Here is a 10241-nt window from a genome sequence, read left to right as displayed (position 1 = left end):
CAGCATCGCCGTCACATGTTGCATCGCAGGTGTTTGATCTCTCAGTCGCACATACACTGGGCACTGCATGTAAGTCTAGATATATATTTCTTTTAATGACTTCTATTTATGTTTAGACTTATATATTTCTTTTATAATAGCATCGTCGACCAGCCGACGAGGACATGAACCCACGCGTGGGTTGATTTTAGAGCGACTTACGCGTGAGGGTAGGGTGAAAGTAGAGTTCCCACATGACTGCATTAGACCTGTTGGGAATAATGTCAGGTTGTTTACGTCGAAGGTCGGTGTCTTATGCCGATCTCTGATCCCCCCACCACCCCCCGTTAGCGGATGTGACAGATGATGTGTGGTAGCTTATCCTTCAGTGTCTTTAGGTAAATTTTAGTAAATTGAAATTTATTTTATAAAAGTTCATTTATGTTTAAGTTATTTTGTTAATAAGTTTATTGCCTTAATCTATTATTTACGAAACTGCGGGATAAATTTGACTTAGATTTGAGTGTTCCGCACATTTTCTATGCTGTCGACGACATGGTCAAGGAGCGGTTCAAGGAGTGCCGCAGTGACTTACACAAGCGGTACAAGTGGTGCGTGAGCCATGAGGAGGCTATACAGTCCGCACCGCCGCACGTGACTCATGACGACTGGTGGATACTCTGCGATAGATTTTTGTCTGATTCTTTTCAGATAATATTTACATATTTACGATATCTTAAGATAATAATTAAATTCACAAATAATAATAATGTATTATGAATAATGTGTTCAGAAGAGGAGCAAAATAAATTTTGACAATAGGAGAAAGTTAAAAGTGAATCACGTAGTTGGTTTAAAGTCATTTGTACGACTTCGTCACGACATGGTAAGAATTTACTGGTAATTAATAAGTTGATATATTCTTTCTGTGCATTTATATTAAATCTATTGTCATTTCGATTGCGCAGCGAGATTCCATCACTGGCCAGGAGCCCGGACCAGTAGACCTCTGCAGAGGGACTCACTGTCGGCAGGTGATGGGATCTTGGGTACATCTTAAAGCCAGCGAGAATTGGGTAAAAATTCTTATATTGTAAAATTTAATTACATTGAATTATAATAATATTATTTGTTATGAAAATTCATATGTTTTCATTAAAGGCGGCGATGGACGCCTTACGCAGTCAGCCCACTCCCGATGGTACTCAGCAGAGTGAGCCAGAGGTCTTGAGTGAGGTACTTGGCACCCGTTTGGATATATGCATATCGCGGCGGGTTTTAGTTGCTTTTATGGCAGATCATCGTTCGTCGTAAAATGACTTTTGCCTTAACATTTATTTTTTTCATTTTTTTAGAATATGGTGGAAAATTATGTTTTTTTGTAGTCTAAGAATTATTTTTTAATAGTATTTTAGTGGTTTAATTGTATATATTTGTATATAAGATTATTTTTTAACAATTTAATGCAAAAAAAAAAGAAATTATTTTGTTTTTATATCAAATGAGAGGAAATTATTATTATTTAAAAAAAATTAAAACTAATATTTAAATGAATTGTAATATCACATCAAAAAGAATACTGAGAAGTTTAAAATTTTTAATAATGTTTGAGAAAAATTGAGATTTTGAAAAAAAATAATCATGATTTAATAAAAATCTATTTTATGGGAATTTTTTTTGAATAAAGTTAATTTAAAAAAAAAAGAATTTGATTCCGAGAAAAAAATAATATCCTGAAAAATAAAATTAAGAAGATTTTTAAAAAGATGTGAAAATTTTGACAACGCTGAAAAATGAAAATATTTGAAAAAGAAAATGAGAGTTTGTATTTTGACAAATAAAATAAAATTGACAAGTTCGAAAAAAATGCTTTAAAAAAATGGAGAAGTTCGAAAGAATTGAAATTTTTAAAATAAAATGATATTAAAAAATTGATACTTCAACAAAAAACAGACATTTTAATACGAATAATAAAGAAGTTGAAAAAAATTTTGATATTGAAAAATAATTGAAAATGTTCAAAATTTGAAATTAAAAGAAAAAGTTATTTATAAAAACATTGAGATTTTGATTTTAAAAAATATCATTTTAAAAAAGAAAATTGAAAAATTGAAAAAAAAAATGATGCTTTTGAAGAAAGAAAAAATCGGCATTTTGAAAATTTTGAGAAAAATTAAAATTAAAATTTGAGAAAATTTTTAAGATTTTGAAAATAAAAATTCAGAATTTGTATTTTAATTTTTTTGAAATATTTTATAATAAAAATGATATTTTGTTAAAAGTTTTCAAAGAAAAATTAAGAGTAAAAAAATATACATTTTGAAAAAAAAATTGATTTTTAAATGCAAATTGAAATATATCTGTGAAAAAAAATAAAAATTTTACTAAATTATTAGGCACATCCACTAATTGAATCTTTAATCGTTTTTGGACAATCTAATCAGTCTAGATTGAAGCGTAAATAACTTCAGATGTTTAAATCAAATTTCACTCAAATTGTTGATCAATCTTGTATGTTCTCATATGTAGCCTGATCAGGGTGAGTAACTAGTCAAATTGAGGTATTAATCAGTAAAATAGAGTGAATAGACCAAACATGTAAAATGGACCAAATATTTTGGTCAAAATTGTGACCCAACTTATTGACTTTGTGAGAACCTAAGAATTGATGTTAGTAAGTTTTGTGGGGCCCATCATGATGTGTGTCGAACATCAACACCGTGCATTTGATGTGTCCCCTTTAGTTTATGAGATATCTCAAAAATCATCCGTATACGAAACTCAGGTGGGCTATACCATCTAAAACTATGTGTAGACATCCTAAAAAATATAAAAGCACTTGGTGGGGCCCACATGAGTTTTGGATGCGGCTAAAACTTGGTCTGACCCCTCATCCAAGTGGACACACATAATGAATGGGCTGGGTATGTTAATCACATCTAGGTGGGCCCAATATATGATTATGAATGTTTTAATGGGAGGGTAATCCCTCTCAACTATAGTATGTGGTGTAGCCCACCCAAGTCATGGATTGACTTTATATTTTAATCACGTGGCCCACCATGGAATGTTGCATCTAATTGATGGGGAAGATCTAAATTTCAAGTGAACCCCACCATGTAAAAGAGTGGGATAGTGACACCAACCGATGAAACCTTCTTAGGGCCCCCCAGATGTTTATTTGAGATCCAACTTGTTATAAGTTAATACAGACGTGGAATAACTGAAAATGATTTTAGAGATCATTTTATAATTTGAGCCTAAAAGTGATTCATATCCTAAGCTCAACTGGACCACACAAACAATAGTAGTGGGACAATGATTCTCACCATTAAAACATTCGTAGGGCCCACATAATGTTTACTTTCTATCCAATCCGTTAATAATATCACACATACATGGATGAAGAGGAAAAACAAAAATTATATTGATCCAAAACTTCTGTAAACATTCATTCTCCCGTAGCCTTTTGTAGGGTGGTACAGTTGATCTTTGGATCTGTCTTATTTTTCGACCGAGGACTTATGACAAGCTCTCCAAATGGACAAACGGTTTGGATATAACATATACCTCATATGGGACCCAAAGAAAACACTAGCAACGTCGGTGGTGTGTGGTACACTGGAAAAGAATTGGCTACTCCCCCTGACACCAGCCCCGTGGCTGATGGTCGGGTGAGACTCGTATCCTAGCCTGTACCATTCCATAGGCTCCTGCAGTCCTCCCGGTCGAATCCCGGCGACTTGCGATGCGTAGATAACATTTACATGCGACCTTGAGTGTCATCTTGTAATTTCGAGTCGGCTTGACCTAAGACCTATGTCATTGCGACCGCATCGTCGCTGCGGTTCCAACGCCGTGTCTCGTATGACAATCCGAGATGTACATCAAAAGATGTAGGCCGTGCTTTATTTGAACTTTGATCGCATTTGTGGGACCCACCTATGGCATGGCACGCCACCCTATGCATGCATGACATCATCATCCTCATAATTTCCTACCCACCTATGGCTAGTCTAGACCCCTAGCCACCTATAGCTAGTCTAGACCCCTAACCCCCTCCCTTACATTCATTATGACATGCATTTATTACTCTCTCTCTCTCTTATCTCTCTCCCTCCCTCTTTCTTTCTTATTTCCTAGCAAGAGAGAGAGCTCCCAACGTCCATTAGAGCTCTCCATTTCCAACCCTTGCAAGCTCTCCACCCCTAAATCCAACCCTCTAAAATCAATCTCAACCATTGAATTTTGTTCCTTTGGAGCTCTAGATCACATTGGTGGAAGGAGTCCAAGATCTAAGGTGGGTGCTTCTCTCTCTCTTTCTCATTTTTTTTGTGTGATGTATGGCCCACTCGGATGGACCCCACCTTGATGTATGTCTTATCCAAACCACCCAAGTCATGTGGACTCTACCTTACGGTGGCAGAAAAAAAAATACAAGTATCTGATGGATTCAAATCAGGTGGGCCACGTTGATGTGGGACCTACCTTGATGAAATGTGGGCCACGGTACATGTGGGACCCACCATGATGTCCATGTTCATCCATACCGTCCAGCGTCCAAAGACGCTGGACATGATAGGGAAGGCTAACACAGAGTGCGTGTATTGACAGGGGCGGGTACTAACAGCTAACAAAAAAAATATTTCTTTTAAAGTTTGGGGTGGGCCACTTATGCAGGCACCACCCTGATGTATGTAGATAATCCACGCCGTCCATTCCGTTTCTTAGCTCATTTTAGACGTTGATCCAAAATATGAGACTGATCTGACAATCAAGCGGGCCATACCATAGGAAATAGTAGTGGTTACCGTTAAAGAAACCATCTTGATGTTTTTATTTGCCAAATATGCTGTAATTGGTCTTGTTTGGCTTGTCTTGAGCGGTAGAAGCTAATGGGCGGGACGGATTTTCCTGATGAGGGCCCCACCTATAAAATTTCCCAAAAAAAAAAAAAAAAAAAAGTAAAGCAGCAGCAGCTGCTGCTGTCAGAGCACGCAGCAGGCGCTGCCCGTGACTGACAAACGGGCGGACGGGCTGGGGCTCATGGCCCCAGCTGTGGGCCCCACCGTGATGCGTTTCGACCATCAACACCATGAATTTGATGGGTCCCTACAAACCAGGTGTCCATCCCAAAAATCAGCCTTATACGGGACTCAGGCGGGCCACACCATCTAAAATCATGTGAAAACATGCCTAAACATATAAAATCATTTGGTGGGGCCTACCTGAGTTTTGGATGTGATTGAAACTTGGTTTGGACCTCTAATTTTATGGGACACATATAATGGACGGAGTAGATCTGGTTAATGTGGGTCCCACCTAGGATAAAAGAAAAAAAATGATGATAATAAATATTCATGTATATACGTTGATGTCCAGAGGAGTCTGGACGTCCAACGTTAAATAGGGAGGGCCCCCTTGGCCCCAATTGTGGACCCTACCATGATGTATGTTCTACATCCATGCCGTTCATTTAATAGGTCCCCTTTTATGATGCGTTGGTTCCAAAAATCAGTCATAAAAAGTTCTCGGATGGCCCACACCATCACCTTTCATGCGGTGGTATGCCAAGCCACATGGAATCAACTGCTGGGGTCCACATGCAGCTTGGATCCACCTGAAACTCGGTTTGGACCCTTAAATTGGTGGGACACACACAATGAATGGGTTGGATTTGTGAACTACATCATGGTGGACCCCAGGACCACATAACCGTACCAAAAGTTTGGTGGACAAATAAACATTACAGTGGCTCAGTCCACGTGACCTTATAAACAGGTTGTATGGCAAGTAAACATTGCAGTGGGCCCCTGGCCCATGTAACTTTATCAACAGATTGGATGCAAGTAAACATTGCAGTGGGTTCCATGATCGTGTGACCCCATCAACAGGTTGGAAGAAAAATAAATATTGTAGTGGGCCCCAGGTCTATAAGACCTTATCAACAGGTTGGATGCAAATAGATATTATAGTGGCCTAGGTTGGATGATAAATAAATATTACGGTGGGCCTAAGGTCCACGTGACCTTATGAATAGATTGGATTGCAAATAAATATTACAGTGGGCCCTAGGCCCATGTGACCCTATGACTAGTTTGGATGGAAGATAAACATCATGTTGGCCCTAGTTTGGATGGACAGTATGTTGGGCCCTAGGTTGGGTGGAAAATAAACATTTTGGTGGGTCTTACTTAAGACCTATTTATGTATGTGTTGTGTCCACAATTATGGACCTCCATCATGGAACATGTGACTTATCTATACCTTCCACCCCTATGGGACCCACCATGATGCATGTGTTTCATCCAATCGTCCAACCATTTTTGGAAAATGATCCTTTTTTTAGGTTTGGACGAAAATAAGACAGATTTATTTATCAAGTGGACCATAGTGCACGGTGAGGATTGGACGGCTATCTTTGAAATCTTGAGACCTTATGATTAGATTAGATGGGAAATAAATGTTATGGCGGGCCTTGAAAATTTTAGTAGTGAAAATCATTATCACCACTTATATTTGAGTGTGACCCATTTGATATACATGGGGCCCATTGGTGTGGCCCATTTGATGTACGTATGACCTGTTATGAGGCCTACTTTGATGTATTTTGTGGCCCATTTATCGGGCCCACTTTGATGTATTTTTATCCACGCCATCCAGGGTAGGCACCCCATTATGACATATATCAGGGCTCATAGGTCGAGGCCCGTTAGTGCTGCCCATTTGATACAACCCACTTGATGTGTACGAGGCCCATTAGTGCGACCCATTGATGCAAGGCCTATTGTGACATGTATTGGGCCCATGACGCGTGACCCATTTGATGCGTATAACACCCATGGGTAGGGCCCACATATTATGTATTTGAAGCCCATGAGCAGGGCCCACCTGAGGTTTATATATGGGCCCCATTAATGTGGCCCACTTGTATTTGAGGCTCACGGGTTGCAGCCGATGGGTCGTGGCCCATTGTGATATATACTCGGCCCATACGTCGTGGCCCAGTTATCGAGGCCCGACTTGATGTTTATAAGGCCCATTAGTGCAGCTCATTGATGCGGCCCACTTGTTGGATTGACGCCCATTAATGCGGCCCACTTGTTGGATTGACGCCCATTGATGCGGCCCAATGATGCGACCCACCGTGATGTGCATATTAGGCTAATGGTGCGGCCCAATGTATCGACCCACGGTGATGCGTAGGCCCACGTGCCGCGTGTGTAAGGCCCACCTGTGATGACTATTTGAGGCCACCTGTTGGATATTTGGGCCCACCTTATGTTTGACTCTACATGGGCCACTACTTGGGAGCAATGTTGGTTAAATGTCCACTTTGATGGGCGATGATGGTTGAATGTTCATATTGTGACCTTCCCATAGGCCATGTTCGACCAATCAATGAGGCTGATTATTGATCGATTTTGATTGACGTGACTGATTTGCCGATTCTGATTATCGACTACCGATTATGATTGTTGTGGTCGATTGGCCGATTATCGATCAAGGCCAATCATCGTGGCCGATTGTGGATTCCGATTGTGATGTATATTCTGCCCGTAGGTTGAGGCCCACTATGATGTATAAAGGCCCATGGACGTGGCCCATTGTGATGTATATGTAGCCCATGTGATGCGTATTAGCCCCATGTGACGCAGCCCATTATGATTGTATGAAGCCCATTGTGGTGTGTTTGAGGGCTAGGCTATGGAGCCATTGTGATGTATGTTAGGCCCATGTGAAAGGTCGATCGTGATATGTATTAAGCTCTTGAGTAAGGCCCATGGTGTTCTATATTTGGCCCTTGTGTGAGGTCATGGGTCCACTATATGTTAGGATCCATGAGGGCCATTCCTTGGGGGCAATGTTGGTTAAATGTCCACATTGTCGAGGTCGATTGTCGATGCCGGTTGTTGATACCGATTATTCGTATGTAATAGTATAACATCATGATACATGCCCATACGCATCATCTGCATGTTTGTTATGAGATGTGGTTGATCATTGCATATGTCATTGAGCATGTTGTTATGAGACTCCCTGATAGGCGGAGGTTATCTCACATGAGCACGCGGTGTGCGCAGGATTGATGCATGACTGGATTGTATGACTCATGCATCTCGCATTATGATTACTGTACGCCCTAGCGACATCAGGGCCGTAGCCTCCACAGGCATATCGTGGATGACCAAATGGGACACCGAAAATATTTAGTTCTAGCATACGGGCGCCATAGATGTCCCTATGCGAAAATCCCTAAACCTCCGTGGCCGAGTGGATCCAACGCCGAGACCGAGTGGATACATGAGTGCCCGAGTGCCGAATACCGAGGAGGCCGCGTCTCCCACCGTGTCGTGGTCGGTTGGGAGGGGTGTGGCCTTACCCGCCCGAGGGTAAGGGACAATACTAGGCCGAGTTTGACCACTCGTGAATGGGTCCGCTATCGACATGCCGGATAAGTATTGGCGGACTATTAGCCAGGCGAATAGTGAAGTTTCTTACGCTCACTTGGATGCGCTCCTGAGAGCGGCGGTGCCATTTGGAGTGTACTAAACCCCGTGATGATCCCAGAGATGACCGTACCGATATGTGGATTTAGTGAGCAGGAGTTGCATACTCATTCATGCATTCATTCATTCACTATCTACTCGGGTTGGTGGTACGCAACTAGTTGTTACGTGTGCCTTCGCAATGGCCAGGATTTCGGTTGGGGCGCGCGACTAACCTGAGATCAGGAGTTTACCACATTGAGTCTGACTATCCAAATTTAGGTATGGGACTGGTTTGGATAGAAGTCCCTTGTGATGGACCCCATAGCCTGCGATACTACGTACTATCATCTCGACTTCACACTCCAGCATGGTCATTCCATTCGCACCGCATATTGCATTACATCCGCGGCATATGACATTTTGGGTTACTATATTTCTGCATTTATATGGTTTAGATATGGCTGACGTATTTGTGAACACATAAGGAATTATATACCCCATTGCATTCTCGACATTTGATATTTGGCTCTTTATGACTCCTCGTTTGCGTAGCTGTTATATGTTGCGTATTCTGATATTGATTGACTTATGGACTTGTTTGTATTTCCGCTTACTCTCTTATCGTATGATCTGTGATCTTGTGAGTATTTTTGTTTACTCTGATAATTCCTGCTCTTTTCAGTATTTTTGCTTACTCAGATAATTCATGATCTTGCTAGTATCTTTGCTTATTCCGATATTGTACGATTTATGGATTACCAGTACTTCTAGTTTGTATGATAATGGCATTGTATTGAATACTTGGCACTTACCTTGTGCACACACTTACACCACCCTCTAAGCTTTCTATAAGCTTATGCACGATAGATGCGTGCAGGTGTTATTAGGTTGCAGTAGCGTTGAGCTTGGAGCGTGCAGTTGTCTTCTGGAGCTTTGATTTTGATATATGTATTTCCCTTTCAGCATTGTACTCAAATAATTATATTAGTAGATATGTGATGATGATGTTGCCTTTGTGAATTGGGTAATCTTGTAGTTATGCTTATTATGAGTTAAATGTACAAAAAAAAAAAATCCTCCTTGTAGGATCCCAGGATCGGAATCTAGCGTATGGACGCTAGGAGCCGAGAATGGGGTAATACGGTACACTGGAAAAGAATTGGCTACTCCCCCTGACACCAGCCAGGTGGCTGGTGGTCGGTGCTATTTGGGCCCCATCATGATGTATGTATTTCATCCATTCTGTTAATCCATTTTTAAAGATCATTTTAGGTCTCTATCATAAAAATTTGAGGGATATAAATCTCAGGTGGACCACAGATATCTATCATTTAAATCCTCCTAAGGCCCATTGTACTATTTATTTTACATCCAATCTGTTGATTAGGTCACAAAGACCCAGATGAAGGGAAAAAGCAAAGATCAGCTTGATCTAATACTTTTATGGCCCTCAAAATTTTTTTAATGGTCAATGTTCATTCAACACTGTTTCCTGTAATGTGGTCCACTTGAAATTGGGATATACTTCAATTTTTTTGTCATACTATGAAATGATCTAAAATAATAGATGGAAGGCATGGATGAAACACATACATCATGGTGGGGCCCACAGAGCACTGATCACCAACCATTGGCTAGTGGCAGGGGGAGTAGCCAATCCGTTTCCTGGTACACTAGCCAAGGACTGTCAGCACTCGTCTTTGCACGACACGTACCCACACAACTCCTATCTCTCTCTCTCTCTCTCTCGCCCTTGCCCCAATCCCCTCT

The 10241-nt window shown here is 40.7% G+C and overlaps 1 long non-coding RNA gene across 1 annotated transcript; it reads left to right on the top strand.

Annotated features, from left to right (window-relative positions):
* The first annotated feature begins 797 nt into the window (after window positions 1-797).
* LOC131229778 (uncharacterized) lies at window positions 798-1203 on the top strand. The gene is made up of 3 exons (XR_009163585.1): window positions 798-865; window positions 948-1055; window positions 1141-1203. It is a non-coding gene; the product is annotated as an uncharacterized LOC131229778 (long non-coding RNA).
* Window positions 1204-10241: the final 9038 nt, after the last annotated feature.

The sequence above is a fragment of the Magnolia sinica genome, chromosome 16 (genome assembly GCF_029962835.1).
Source record: "Magnolia sinica isolate HGM2019 chromosome 16, MsV1, whole genome shotgun sequence".
Taxonomy (NCBI): domain Eukaryota; kingdom Viridiplantae; phylum Streptophyta; class Magnoliopsida; order Magnoliales; family Magnoliaceae; genus Magnolia; species Magnolia sinica.
Note: the sequence above shows the minus strand (reverse complement) of the source record. Positions and strands in the feature narration are given on the sequence as shown.